This window comes from Apis mellifera, linkage group LG3, assembly GCF_003254395.2.
Source record: "Apis mellifera strain DH4 linkage group LG3, Amel_HAv3.1, whole genome shotgun sequence".
Taxonomy (NCBI): domain Eukaryota; kingdom Metazoa; phylum Arthropoda; class Insecta; order Hymenoptera; family Apidae; genus Apis; species Apis mellifera.
The window spans coordinates 12,342,922-12,358,965 of record NC_037640.1 but is presented as its reverse complement, the minus strand read 5'-3'; the positions used below and the strand labels follow the sequence as shown (position 1 = coordinate 12,358,965).

The window sequence follows — 16,044 nt, the reverse complement described above, 5'->3', positions numbered from 1 at the left end:
CACAATAACGAACGTGTCTCCGGGACACGGAAGGAGTATCACGTGGGCGCGCTTAGTGAACGTTGAACCGTGAAACTGGACACAGAGGGAGCAGATGACGACTCCTCCTCTTCTCCCTCTGGTGGCGGATCTCGGAGACGAAGGCAGTGTGTTCCCAATTTACGTACGCAAAATTGCCTCGTTTCGTTTAATCGAAAAACAAAATGGCCGGTTAAGGCAGGGGATAATATTCGTGGCCCGGCTAATTTTCTTCCCCCTCCAAGCTATCGCGGCCCAATTTCGTTTCCCTTTGCGAGCTTAATCGGCCAATTTCGCCGGATTAAGATCGGCCGCGAGTCGGTGGAATTTCTTCCAAGGCAGGGGAGAGAGATCTATCACGGAAAGAAAATTTTCGAAACGAGGAGAGGATAGTGGTCGAGTGATTCGTGGTCTCGCGATACAAGGAAATGGAATGGGAATGGAAATCGCGTGCGAGGCTCCGTATCCTTTCGAATCGAGATTGAAAATCTCGTTCGAATACCAGTTAGAAATTAACCAAGTTTCCCAAGTTGAGGTTAGGATTGTGAACGAACGCGTTCGCCGATAGAGGATCGTTACGTTACGAGAAAATGAGGAGAAAATGGATATTTCTAGAATAGAATAGAACGATTAGTTTATTCGGGAGGAAAATTAATTCCAATTGTTGAAAATTAAGCTTTTTAATTTTCTGAAGATTATTTTATGCGAGAAAATAAAATAAAAAAATGTAATAAAATGTAAATCGAGAAGCCAACTGATTCCAGTTGTTGAAAATTAATTTTCAGAAGATTATTGTATGTGAGAAAATAAAATAAAAAATGTAATAAAATGTAAATCGAGAAGCTGATTCCAATTGTTGAAAATTAAATTTTCAGAAGATTATTGTATGTGAGAAAATAATCAAAAAAATGTAATAAAATGTTTTTTCGTATCCAAGCAAGAATTAATTAATTTCCTCTGTAGGATATGAACGAATTGTCGATAGAAGATTATTATTCTAAATAAGAAAAAAATGTAATAAAATTTATTACATTTGTCGTCTCTAATCAAAAAGTTTCATTTATAATTCTATTTATTGAAAATTAATTAATTTTTTCTGTAAGGTATGAATTATCGATAGGAAATTATTTCTAAATAAGCAAAAAAATGTAATAAAATATAAAATTTTCCACTTACTTACTGAAAATTAATTAATTTTCTCTGTGAGATATAAATTGTCGATAGATTATTATTATTATATAAGAAAATTATTATTATTATTATTATATAAGAATTATTATTATTATTATTATATAAGAATTATTATTATTATTATTATTATTATATAAAAAAATTATTTTAAATAAGCAAAAAAATGTAATAAAATATAAAATTTTCCACTTACTTATTTACTGAAAATTAATTAATTTTCTCTGTGGGATATAAATTGTCGATAAAAGATTATTACTATTATATAAGAAAATTATTATTATTATTATTATTATTATTATTATTATATAAAAAATTATTATTATTATTATTATTATTATTATTATTATTATTATCTAACAAAATTATTATTATTTTATTATTATTTTTTTATTATAAAAGAATATTATTATTATTATTATTATTATATAAAAAAATTATTATTATTATTTTTATTATATAAGAAAATTATTATTATTATTATTATTATTTTTATTATATAAGAAAATTATTATTATTATTATTATTATTTTTATTATATAAGAAAATTATTATTATTATTATATAAAAAAATTATTTTTCTAAATAAACAAAAAAATGTAATAAAATATAAAATTTTCCACTTACTTACTGAAAATTAATTAATTCCACTTTTTCTGTGGAATATAAATTGTCGATAAAAAATTATTATATAAGAAAATTATTATTATTATTATTATTATTATATAAAAATTATTATTATTATTATTATTATTATTAATATAAAAAAATTATTATTCTAAATAAGCAAAAAAATGTAATAAAATATAAAATTTTCCACTTACTTACTGAAAATTAATTAATTTTCTCTGTAGGGTATAAATTGTCGACAAAAGATTATTATTTTAAATATTTTAAAAAATGTAATAAAGGAATGGAATTCAAATAGAAAAAATTAATTTATTCCAATCGAGGGAATAAGTAACAAATTCCTTGAATTGTTGAAAAATTTTTCTAATTTGAGAAAAAATTTACTCGTTTCGAATTGCAGACCATTTTACATATTTCGTGAAAATATATATACAGTTCGAATGTTACGATAGATTTTCAAACAAGTGAATCAATCCTCGAGGATAAAGTGGGAGAAGGTTAAAGACATTGACAATTTGCTCGAACGAATGTTCATTTTCAACGAGCCTTTCTAATTAAGAAACAGCTAGGAGAACGGAAGGAATCGATTGAAGAAGACAAATATATCGAAATTTAACACTAATACGAATAAAAGTCGAATCGGATAAATTTTCTAAATTGGTTATTTAGTTACCGTTGAATGCGCGTGTAATCATTTTTTTTCGCAAGTAAGCATCTGCAATTATTCGAGAATATGTTATTTTTATGCGAATCGTTGCATATTTCGTGGCTCACACGCAAAAATTTGCATATCGAGCGATTCCGATCGGTCGAACGAACGATCTTTTCTTAAAGCGGTGAAACAATTGCCTTTTCTCCATTTAATTTTCCCTCGAGCGGCAAAGCGAATTAAATTCTTAAAGATTTTGCAATTTAAAATTTCCCACAATCGCAGAGTACTTGACAAATACGTATCGATACTAAAAGCTGACAAAAATTCCTCAAAAATTAAAAAAGAAAAAAAATCGTTCAAAATTATATATATATATATATATATATATATATTATTCACAAATATCTCTAATTGAAACAAGAAAGATCGAGCAATATCGGAAATAATTGCACCGATTTGTAACGAAAAACCGAGGGTCGAATTAAAAATTGGCGCCGCTGAAGAAAACACGAACAACAAGTTAAATATTATCGCGAAGAATATGTGTGTGTGTGTGGTGAGTGGCCGCGGTGTGAATGGGGCAGAGCCGCGAGAGAGGGCTGGACTCTATTTAAACATTCATCGAGCGTAAACGGTCGGTTCAAATCCACGCAAAATATACGAGCAATGGTGGAGAACGAGGAAGAAATAATACGTTGGAATTATCTCGGCAAAAATGCGCAACCGGGACAGTTTCGGGCACACTAACTTCCAAAAGAAAATTCTTCCTCGAGAGCATCCTCGTTGCGAACCTCCTCGCAATTGGAACAACGAACGCGAAATTCGTTCGAAGAAGAAGGATTTTTCAAATTGAGAAAGAGAAGCTTCTTCGATATATCGAACGTGACGTTGATTTTATTACTATCGAGAGAAGTAAAGATGTATCAAAAAGGCGATTGAGTCAACAGAATTTCAATTATCGTTTCAAATTAGTCAGACATTCCTCTCTATTTACTTTATTTACAAATTTATAGTTATTCGCGAGAAAAAGAGTAACGATTTTTCCTGGTTAATAAAATTTAAAAAAAAAGAGCAATTATTCTCAAATTTAAACTATTATCGCTTATTTATTTATCCACGGATACATTCGCGCGAGTATTTTACATTACTTTACTTTAAAGTTTGTATTTAAGTTTAAAAGTCTATAACAATTCGCAAGAACTCCAACTAGCAGCCGACATCTCTCTCCCTCCTATTTCATTCCCTAATTTAGACGTCGCTGTCGCACACCTCTTGCCACGACGACGGTGGTTCCGACGGCCATAATCGGGTGAGCTTGTTTGCACACCGTTGTGCGAGTACAGCACGTGTCATAAGTTTCACGGAATTTCTCTCCTACGTAACCGTAACATTTCACATTGTGTACGTACCCGTGTGGTCGAGTCACGATTATCCTCGCCGGGTAAATCGAACTGGTTTTAAGTAACGTCGAACTCCGATTAATCCCAGCTTCGCGACTTTGGCTGCCGCACAACATTCCAGCTCTCCAACAACGGTTTTGTAACCGTTTCCGAGTTTAGCTGCCGTTGGAAAATCGATTTATTAGTCGTCGTTTCCTCCCTAACTTGCATCCTAAATACGTACATAGGATAGGATAAAATCAACGTTGTCAACGACTCGTTTGACACCTTGATGCAAACTGTCACAGAATTTGACAGTTTCCTCGTTGACAATTTTGATTGTTAAATCGCGAGAAAATTGTATATTTATTGCGATTAAATATAGCTAAAATACGATAAAGTTATTGAAACTCGGTCGATAAATAAATATATCGGGACGTAAATTTTAGGTAGCACAATTTAAAGATTAAATTCAAATTTGGATTAACATTTGCTGCTTGTATCCGTCTCTCTAATAATTATTTCGCGTAATTAACGATGTGCACGAAACGAAGAAGCATCGTGTAACAAACGATCCTTAATTAAACTTCGCTTAATTATAATGGCTCTTCCTTTAAGACAAATCCACTCGATCTTTGCTTCCCCTCTAATTAATTTAATATACTCCTAACGACACTCCTTAAACGATTTATACGAAATTGTTATTTTCCGACCGATTATCGTCGTTTCGAATTTTCGTGCGCACCGTTACGCGATACGTGAATTTCCGAGAGAAAAAAATATCGTTATTACTCTACTCTTTCAAATTTAACGAAACTTTCGAATAATTCGCGAACTATCCGTCGAGAGGAATCGTGATTTCACGAATTAATTTCACGACATCTTGTTCACTGTGGAGAAACTATGGGTAAAACTATGATCGAATACCTGTACGCAACATCTTAACGATCCTTGGTAAACTATCCTATCGACCAAGTATCGTTCAGAGTCGAAAGTTTTCCAAGGGGCGCTACTTATCGCTGCGCGTGAAGCGCCACTTAATTCGCGTGTCCGCGCAGCGAACACGAAGGAACTTTGCGCATGCGCACGAGCCAACCGATTTTAACCTATTCGATGCGTGGAGCCACGCGTAATCCAAAAATAACTGCGCACGTTTCTCTCTCTTTCTCTCTCTCTCTTTCTCCTTCGATTCAAACGAAACGAAAGCGGATTGTTAAGAGAGATTAAGCTTTAAGGATCGAGGATGTTTGTTCCGCGAGAACAATGGCGGATCCTTTGATTTGCATCACAAAGCTTTAATCTTCGAACTCGAAACCATTCGTTGGAGATCTTTGGTCGCAACAGTGGCTCTTCGACGTACTCGAAACCATTTCGAAACCACTCGACTAACAATTTTGACAAAATTGACATCCGACGAATAATCGATGAAGGAGAAAACGAATTTCTTATCCGAACTCGACGCAAGAAGAGACGTTTCTCGTAAATAATTAAACGAACGAATCAAAACTCGAAACGGAGTGATCGCCCCAACTGTCGAACGCACGGTTGCAAATAGAATTGCAATTTAGAAACACCAATATTGGCGCGTAATAATTGGATGGTGCATCGATATTCTCAGGAACTCGACTCGGAGATAGATTCCAAGTCGATCGATCCTCCAGGATAAAAAGAGAAATAAAACAACGTTAGATATTATAATATAAACAAATATCACGAATCTATGAAAAGAATTGAAAAAATTTTTATTTCTAGCAAACAATTGAACTCGAATTTTCCAAGACATCACTGGAATGTTATAATTAATAAGAAATATATTATATTTTTATAATTAATAAAGTGGAAGAGCGTTGTTTGTTAATACACAAAATCAAAGGATTTTTCTGGATCTTCATAAAATTCTCGTTAGAATACGAAAAAAAAAATTCGATGTCGAGGAAAGAAAAAAAAAAAAAGCCCATTTCCCCTCCTCCAGGAATGTTTCTACGAAAATTTACACGAACGGTCCTCCATCGGTTGATAAAAACCGTGCTGTTAAAGTTGAAGCGGAACGAGGAAATATATCGAGGAGAGGCGGGACGTGATACGAATCCCCGCCGCCATCTTGCATAACCGAAATTGCGAGAAAAATTCTCGCGACGCGACGGTCGAAGATCGGGGGAGGGGGAAAAAAAGAGAAAGAGAAAAGGAAAAGGAAAGAAAAAAAAAGGGAGAGGAATGCCGCGAAACTGCGCCAAATTCTGCCGCAGCAGCATCGTGTTTCCCGTCCGAACAAAATCGAAGGATTTACGACGCGATCGGCCGACCCCGATACACCATTCGTCCCCCCTCCACCAATGCCTCTCCCTTCTCCGAGGATCTTTCACGATTCCCTGTAAATAATTGCTTTCCTCTCGGTTGGTTAATCTTTAGAATTGCCACGTAAATATATATATATATATATACGAATATTTGTGATTCGAAGTAATCTTGGGAAAGGAATTAAAAAACTTCGAATTTGACAAACGTATTCGATAAACTGAAATTTTAAAGAAAATGTTTATCAAAAAAAAAATTATGCTATATTATATATATATATATTATTATTAGATTATTAGATTATTCGATGATGATTTAGCAAAATAACGATAAAATTGTAAAATGAAAAAAATATAAGAAGGCTAATTTATAATTTATGTAATTAGTATAAAAAATTAACTTAAATTTGAGCGTTTTTAATTTTTAAAAAATATTTTTAAATAATGGTTTTATAAATATTTATATATTAATACATATATTTTATATATATATATTTATTAATGTAAAATAAGTTAATATATTTTAAAAATATTTATAAATATAATAATTTAATTAAATTTTGTTAAAATTTTATACTAATAATTATAAATAAAATTGTATTTATTATAACATAAAAATAGTTAAATGGAGAATATTGGTAATATACATTAAAATTAATTTTAATATAAAATTATTGGCAAAATTTTGTGAATCGAATATGGCAATAAGAATTGAAAATTTCAATTTTTTAACTTTAATTTAAAAAAAATCAAGAAGATTTATTTAAAATTTTAATATATAATTGTTGTATATTACAAACAATTATTTTTTTTATATATTTGAAAATGAATTTTGCACAATTAATATTATTCGAATTACCGTGATTCACTATAAATGTTGCACTATAAATATATCGATGAACGCGTTTTAATTTTCTCCGCGATAAAGAGATAACGAGATGTTTTAAATTTATAGCAACGTTGCTTAGATGCAATTGGAAAATACAAACATTACGACGGGTGATAATAACCAATAAGTATAATCGCGCTTAATTTACATATTGTTTCCACTGATAACATAACGTGAATGACAGCTTGTTAATTATTAGGTTAGGATAACCTACATTGCATTCTGACATACTTTTGTATCGTTAAATACACATTGCACGACGTACAGGCCGCTTTAAGAATAAAATTATTCTTCAATTTTAATCAATTTTGATTCATCGTTGATCAAAAGAAAATTACGATAGAAGAGAAAATATCATTACGGCTGCATGAAAAATTTAAAAATCGATGTAAACGTTAGACTTTTCCCTTGAGAAAAAGAAGAAGGAAAAAGAAAAAAATCAGGAAAATTCGCTCGCAACGATCCTTCTTTACGAGGTTAATAATAATAAATTCAAGAGCGAGATGAATAAAATAGGCGAAAGGCAAAATTAAAATGCAACAAGTTCGTAACGAACTATGATTTCATAAGTCAAGCAAATGAATCTTTCATACTTATTTTCAAAAAATGCTAAGTTTCAATTATAACTTTCATCTCAACAACGTGTTTTCAGGAAAAGTTAACCGAGATGTCTCATAATGAATAAGAAATTTAAAAGAACGTATAACAGTTCAATGAATAATTAATTAACCGATGGAATTAATTTATAGAAACTTGAATAATCGAACGAGTGGAACAAAATAATTGTGGTTAAGTTAATCAATCCGTTGAAAAAGTAACTAGTTGAAATTTTCGAATAAAATAATACTTTAAGTAATTATTTGTTAACAGCTATTATCTCGATCTTTTACAATTATTACAATTATTTGCAACTATCGTTTTATTTTTAACAATTAACAAATTATCAAAGTAACTTATCCAACTAACTTTATTCAACTATTAAATTCTACCCGTCACTAGTTACTAGATCCAGTGACGCTCAGACAAATAATATAAAGGAATCGTGGACAGTAGACCAATGATAAAATTTCTAGACGATGATTGGCTCGATTCAATCGACTTTGAACGAATCAAGAAAATTGAAGAATAACGTCGCGGTTGAAGAAAATCGAAACGATGCGTTCGAGAAACGACAAACGAGACAACATGTCGCAATTTCGAACGACAAATCGAAAGATTTTTCATCTCGCGAGATGCGTGGTTCTCAAGAGGGCTTTAGGTTCTCAACAGACATTCGAGAGACAGTTTTAATGATCCGTCCAAAGGTACGCCATCTCTTGGACTATTTCATTGGTCAAAGGTGGCAGGATTGCAACCAGTAGACTATTCCCGCTGGCAACGTCAGCACACTTTGTCACGTGGTTAAGAGATCGTTTTTCTACGCTGGCCGTAGTCGGTGGTGGGATAGAGAAATTCATGGAGCGATCATCCACGCGTAATACGAGACACGTACAGGTTTGAAATACAGGCAGTGGTTCTATTTCGACTGGAGGAAAGTAGATTTCAAAGGACACGTCTCGAGTGCCTTCGTTACTTTAGAAGAAACGTAATATATATATATCTCGTTCGACGCGATATACATGATGTTATACGTTACATGTTAATTTAATAGATGGTTACGGAACGTTGCTGGCCACCGATACATATCGATTATCGACTTTCAATTAATCGAACTCGCTTCTCGAAGGGTAGCCTTTCCATTTTCTGCTGCGATTGTACTCGGGAGATACATAAATATTCAATTTATTTATGCATCGGTCGTGTTCGTCGTTTCCAAAGGTATTTTAATATCTTTTTTTTTTTTTTTTTATTATTAAAAGCATCAGTTGTTTGCTTTCATTCGATTAAATCACTTCAATGGAATAACGGATTGAACATATATATATATAGCTATAAATACATTAAATATACGGAAATAGAGATTCAGGTTTTACTTTTCAAGAAGTAGAAGTGGACTTTTCAACAGTTTTAAAGATAGATCGATCAAAGCTGGATACATCTCGCTCTTAAATTCGAGCATTGCCTCTTTAACCGAGAAATATATCCCCTTCCTCCCAACACGTGCAGACACAGAAAGACACGGATAATCTCATAACGTGGCTCGCAAGGATAATTCGATCCTCGATTGCGGCCAACTTCTCGAGTGTCGCGATCGCGCCACATGTTTCCAACTTTGCGAACTAATATTTCCAACTTTGAATATTTCTCCGTATCTTGTTCGAATTTCAATTTCTTCTTAAAATAACTTCCCATACTTGTTAATTCGATAAAGATTTCTCGAAATATTCAAAAATAAAGAAATTTAGAAAATTTACAAAATCGAAAATTTCGACGTGAAGTTGAAAAATTTTACTTTTTAAGTTCTTTTTCTACTGGAATTTCATAATTTCGAATATAAATAAATAAATTTGTAATCTCGTTAAATCTATCAAAAAAATATTTTTCCAAGCTCTTTAAATTTTTAAAATTACGTATTCGTAAATATTTTAAGTTTTCTGAACAATTCAACGTGATACTAGCGCGACGATAAATTATACTTAATACGTATCTGCCTATTAAACCGCTTGAACGCGGCCATATGATAAGTGCGCTGCTGTAATAATTAACAACCATAACGTACAATTAAATATGCAATTCAAACTTAAATAATAAAACACGATCGTGTAATAATGTTATCCAGATCCAAGGTGTTCCCGAAATTCATATTTAATAACCTTATTGTATCCGGCACTTGACCTTGTTAAAATATTTCCGAGTTGAAATTTAATTTGAAAAAAAAAAAAAAAAAAAATTAACACATATATATAGAGATAGATACACGTACGTGACGGGTATATGGTTTGATTGAAAAGAGGGATGAGACACGCGCGTAATAAGTAATACGATCGGGCAACGGTTTAGTCGGAGGAAAACCACGTGTTGAAGGTTTGGCACGTTTGCGTGAGAATCGACGAACTACCGAGGCGTAACAGTGTGTATATAAAGGCCGGATACCGACCGGGTTATCAAACTTGGCAATACCGACTGAGCTAAAAACTTTCGAGCGGAGAAGTTACGAATGGAATTACATTTGGCCCGCAAAAAGGTATATCCCTCTCCTATCTGTATTAATTAAAAATGTTTTTGTGTGGATCGATTAAATCTCAAGTTGTCTTGCACGTTGCCAAACGCGAACAGGTTGTCCGTTTGAATTTTTCGAGATATATTATAAAAAGATATTATTTATTATCTCGCTCAAGAAAGATTGAATTGAATGGGGAAGAAAATTACGATATAATTATTATATGCGTAATTATCATGCAAATGTATATAGTTTGTACACGTCACGATTCGAAAGAGAAATTGCTTGTAGTAATGATGTCGTTTTACAGCCGGGTATTATTCTGATATTTTAATCCATCCCGCCATAATTCAAAGGTAATTGAGCCATTTAACAACAAGGATAAACATAATTCCCGGACGCCATGAATATTCAATCATTAATATCGAAACAACGCCGTGGTGGAGCGAGGACAAATGATCCGTAAACACTCGTGAAAACTTTACGGGAACAGAGGAAAACAGAGTGACAGAGTTTAAATTGATCCCGAGGAAATGAAAACTGAGGAAGAAAGCTTCCTCCTTCTGATACCGAGTTATAAAAATCATCGTTTAAACGATTGAGAGCTTACGATTAAGTTGGAACGAAATTTCGACGCGTAATATATATATATATATATATATATATTGCGACGTGTACGATGCGCGACAAAACAGGAGCCCATCGATCGATACTGTCGACCGAAAACGGACGAGAGAGAGAGAGAGAGAGAGAGAGAGAGAGAGAGAGAGAGAGAGAGAGAGAGAGAGAAAAGAGAGAAGGATACAAAGCCACTTTGTTCACAGGTTTGTTTCCTAATCTTTCTTCTTTCTAGTCGATGCTTCTCCCCGGTATATATGGGAGGGAAACACGAGCAGAGGAGAAAGGGACATAGACAATATTGACCGAGGGGACGAGTAAACAAAACATTTATGTACAAAACTTGCCCGCGTTGCCCGCGTTTTACGAATTCTTGCGGAGCGAGATTCGCGTTATTATATATATCTTCCGTTCAACGGAAGAAATTTTGTCTCTTTTAAAAATTATCGTTTCTTGCGATTGTTCGAGATAAATTTGCGCTCGAAGGAAATGAAGAAAAAAAAGGAAAAAATGAAAAAGCAATACAAAAGTGCAATCGAGTGTGTTGTTCGTGTCGCGCAATTACAAGGCTCGTATTATCACACGCGATCAAAAGTTGCAAGGAGGCGAGAAGAGAATTTCAAAAATGATTATTTAGATTAACTTGAGATTATTCGTATTAATTCCTGATCCACGTGATTTGTCACGCGATTAATAATTGGAGAATTTATTTTATTATTTTTTTTTTTTTAGCACGATTAATTAAACCGTGAGAAAATTAAAAATGAATTGAATAAATAATTGATAAGAAAAAAAAAAAAAAATAGGCGAGGAAGGAGAATTGATGAAAAATCGGTGGGAAATTAATTATGCGAAACCCGTTCAATGTTATATCGTGTCGTAATTATAATGGCAGACGTGCATGCATGAGTATGTACACGAAACGCATCGTAGCATCGCGATAAGTAGAATTTACCACTGAGTGTACCACGGCCGTGTATATAAAATGTGAGCGTAATGCTAATTACAGTTTCTCGAGCTTGGTAATCGGATCGATAATCCGATTACGCGCAATTGTAATCGGGGGAAAAGAACGAAGAACAACCGATTTGCGAAACACGCGATAATCTTATAACGTTGTATAATCGTTGTTGTAAAAATCCTCGACTTATTATCGAACAATGCTGATTAAAATTCTATCTCGTCGTGAATTATCGAATCACGATCGAGTACAATCCATCTGAAAATTACAAAGTGTTTTCACGCTTCGAAGAAATACTCTGCGCTATTCGGTCAAATCTTTAACTGTTGCTTACTTTTCGACGAATAAGAAAGACTCGAGTCTCTAATCGGACGATCGAAATCGATACTGGGAAGGAAGGAAAAGTAAACAGTGTTCGAGGAGAATTTTTGGCGAGCGTCCAAGCGATGCGATAAGTTTTGATCGTTAACTCGCGGTTAAGGTTAGGCTTGGTTGGAAATTTCTATAACGTAATGGGACGAGCCCTCTAAAGAATAGCCGAGGAGGGAAACGCCGTCAACTTTGAAAGAAATTTTCTTGCGCTTTCTCGTCTGCTCATCAGCTTTTTCGAGTCCAACAACCACTTTGTACTCGTACTTTCTTCTCAACGTACGGGTTGAAAACAAAGGGAAGTTGGAAGAAAAGTCGACGGGGCGCTGCGTTCTAATTACAACCAACGTGGTAACAAAGTGAATTTCAACGTTTGTTTTCACCATCAACGCCGCTGCTTCGACAATCCCGAATGAAATAACCTTTCATCAATCTGAATAGAAGAAGAATAAGTCGCGTTGACTACTGACCGAACCGATACTTTTTTTTTTTTTTTACCGGCTTACATTTTTTTCCAAGTATAACCTGAAACGGTCGCGAGGAATGGAGGGGGGGGGGGGTATATTTTCGATATTGAAATGTCGATTCAATTAAAACTCAGATTCCGCGAATCTAGTAAAAGAAAAGAGGGGAGAATTTTTCCATGGAACGACAAAATAAAATTTTTTTTTTTTTTGTTTTATTAACAATTAAATACAATTGTGAGAAACAAAAGTAAGTTTCGTTTCGAGTATCTTATATTCTTCTTTATTATGCGTAATTGAAAGATAAATTTTTGAAATATGAATCTCATCGTTTTTTTTTTTCTTTTTTAATGAAATTTATTTTATATTGCGAACACACACACATACATATACACACGAGAATAAAGACCTTGCTTGAACGACTGTGGATCGACATACGTTTGTATCATGTGCCGGATATTGCATTCTTTGAGAATCTTCTTCGACACGGAACAAATCCCAGTAGTATAGATTACTTTTTAAACCGACAATCGACTCGCGTCACGGTGAAACGTACGAACGTTTCTCCTAAATCGAATATTGCAGTAACAAAAAAAATTTGAATAAACATATTCGTTTCTCTGTTAAATATTATTCAAAGAAGAATTATAAAGTATACAAATATCGAGTGATCTTAAATATCTTAAATAAAAGATTTAACGAAAAATATATTTTTTTTAATTAAAAAAATTTATTTAGTAAAAAAAATGGTGCGAGTGATAAAATTATAAAATATACAAATATCGAGTGATCTTAAATATTTTAAATAAAAGATTTAACGAAAGATATATATTTTTTAATCAAAAAATCTATTTAGTAAAAAAAATGGTGCGAGTGATAAAATTATAAAGTATACAAATATCGAGTGATTTTAAATATTTTAAATAAAAGATTTAACGAAAGATATATTTTTTTTAATCAAAAAATCTATTTAGTAAAAAAAATGGTGCGAGTGATAAAATTATAAAGTATACAAATATCGAGTGATTTTAAATATTTTAAATAAAAGATTTAACGAAAAATATATTTTTTTTAATCAAAAATCTATTTAGTAAAAAAAATGGTGCGAGTGATAAAATTATAAAGTATACAAATATCGAGTATACAAATATATGATCTTAAATATTTTAAATAAAAGATTTAACGAAAAATATTTTTAATCAATTATTTTTTTTTTTAATCAAAAAATCTATTTAGTAAAAAAAATGATGCGAGTGATAAAATAATTTACGATACATCTTAAGATTCTGTCGAGAGACAGAAATCTGATATATTTTTCACCGTATTATTCGCCAAATCTGTAAAGCTGGCAACACTGAGAGTCCATATTGTTTGAGCGTTAACCGATGTAAATGCCAAAATCAACAAGCACATATTTCGCATTTGAATTGAGAATCGTCACTATTCGCATCATTTACCACTTCAACTTCTCGATTATTAAACGCAGTAAAGCAGATTACAATGAAAGACGTTATTATTCGTAAAAAAGGGGAATTTAGGCAAGCGGAAGCAACAGCAACAGGCACGAGTTGTTGTCAAGTTTCGAATAAATCAGCACGCGATGCATAACAAATGTTAATCGACCGTACCCGTTTCCTGGATGTAAGAAAAAGTATCTTTGATTCAGGGCGTCGGTTAGGGCTCGTCACGCACACTTCTCTCAAGTACCGAACTGCTGATAAATCATAATGGAATTTCGAGTTCCCTTAGTTAACTATCATACGTCTAATAATAAATCACTCTGGACAGGTTCATCGTTCCAGAAAATATATTATATTTATACTCCATAGATCAATCATACGCAACTTGAAAATTGAAATATCAACTATTCTACGTGATTCTAAGAATTTGATCTTAATCGAGAAGTTAAAATATTTCTAAATTATTATAGATAGTATCAAAAGACGAATTCATCACACAGCGAATCATGGATATTTTAAATTTAATAATTTATTTTCTCAGGAATCCTTTAATATTCTTATTAAAAACACATTATTATATTTATATATTTGATAAATATTTGTAAAATCATAATCTAAAATTAAGCTTTTTACATATTTTTTACTCTCTTTCCTTTTTTTCTCTCTTTCTCTCTGAAAGAGTCTTTGATCACGAACACTTTGAAACGAACCGAAAAGCTTGTTTTCTAAAAAGTAAAAATTTACATATACCGTCGAATCAAAAATTAAAAGCAATCAATCACCGTTTATCCTTAAGAAGAAGAAAACAAGTATCAAAGAAACTAACAAATGATAAACGATAAATCCATTTTTTTCATAATCTCATAGATTGTTAAAAGATATATATCGCAATACATGTTTCTAAAGCTATGACTGTCATATCGAAGGACAACGTTTTACCCCATTGCGAGGACATGTACACAAGAAAAACATGGAGGGAAACGATGCAAACCGGCAAACACTCGGCTCGGAATCCTCTTATCCAAACAAAGCAGCCGGAGGTGTACGACGTATCCACGTTAAGCGGTCGAGTTGGCAATGTGTGTATAGGTGTTGCGGTAACAGTGCGAAGACTTTATCCCGAATCATGTTTCTTTTCCATCTCTCTTTCCGTCTATTCTATCGTTACACTCGCACCAACGAGGGAGGAATTCAACAACGTACAGCTGACTGACGAACACGGGTCCGTTTTCTTCGCGAATACAATGCGAGCTATACGTATGAGCATTTAACATACACACCTGGTCGGGCCGACCCAAGGTCAGGTCACTAGGCCGCGGACGAACATACATTGGCTGCTTAACTCTCCAAGATTCTAATAACGATCCCCTCGATGACGGTAAACTTCTGATCCCGCATTCGTAAAAATCACCTATTTGCACCACTCGGCCCGAAAGAAACAACCCAGGCGGAATAACAAAGAGACGAGATTGCGAGAGAACGACGACTCGCCCTTGCACTCGACGGGATCAGCACCGAACACGCGACGTAACGAAAATAATGTTTACGCGTCTCGACCGCGTTCCATAGCTATTAAAAATAAACAAACAAACACCGTGATCAACGTGACAAGTCGAAATACAAGAACCGTGCGTGCACTTCTTGTGTATACACGAGCCAAGAGAGAGAGAGAGAGAGATTCGCGTTTTGCCGAGCGGAATAGTGACGAGAGTTAACCTGACCTCCTCGAGCCTCACCGAAGAACTGGCGGGCTCGTGCGCTCGCACGCACCAGTTACCCCCTCCATCGCTACGCGACACCTATCTGCTCCACCGTAAACCCTCGCTACTTCTTCCCCTACTTTGGCCCCCACCACCGACCGTAGCCGACCACCATCCACCTACCCCTACTCGTTCTTCCCGTACTCGTGTACACAATCGCAGAAGCGCGGAAAATTCGAAAGGCTAGAGTTAATTATAACGACTCGGACAAGAGGCTTGCCTCTTCAACTGATTCGTTTGTTCCGTCTTCATTGACTACAAT

General features: G+C 33.6%; 1 protein-coding gene across 3 annotated transcripts in view; it reads right to left on the bottom strand.

The window, feature by feature from the left end:
• LOC412956 (heparan sulfate glucosamine 3-O-sulfotransferase 1) overlaps positions 1-15,862 on the bottom strand; it is a 162,612-nt gene extending 146,750 nt beyond the window's left edge. Inside the window, exons 1-2 of one of the 3 annotated variants that reach the window (XM_016911310.2) lie at positions 15,303-15,861; positions 3,898-4,047 (exon numbers count right to left, since the gene is read on the bottom strand). The gene's annotated coding sequence lies outside the window, so the exon portion shown is untranslated. Of the gene's footprint in view, positions 1-3,897; positions 4,048-15,302 lie in introns of all 3 variants that reach the window. The other 2 variants (XM_016911312.2, XM_396407.6) reach the window with 2 other exon arrangements.
• Between the last annotated feature and the right edge of the window lie 182 nt (positions 15,863-16,044).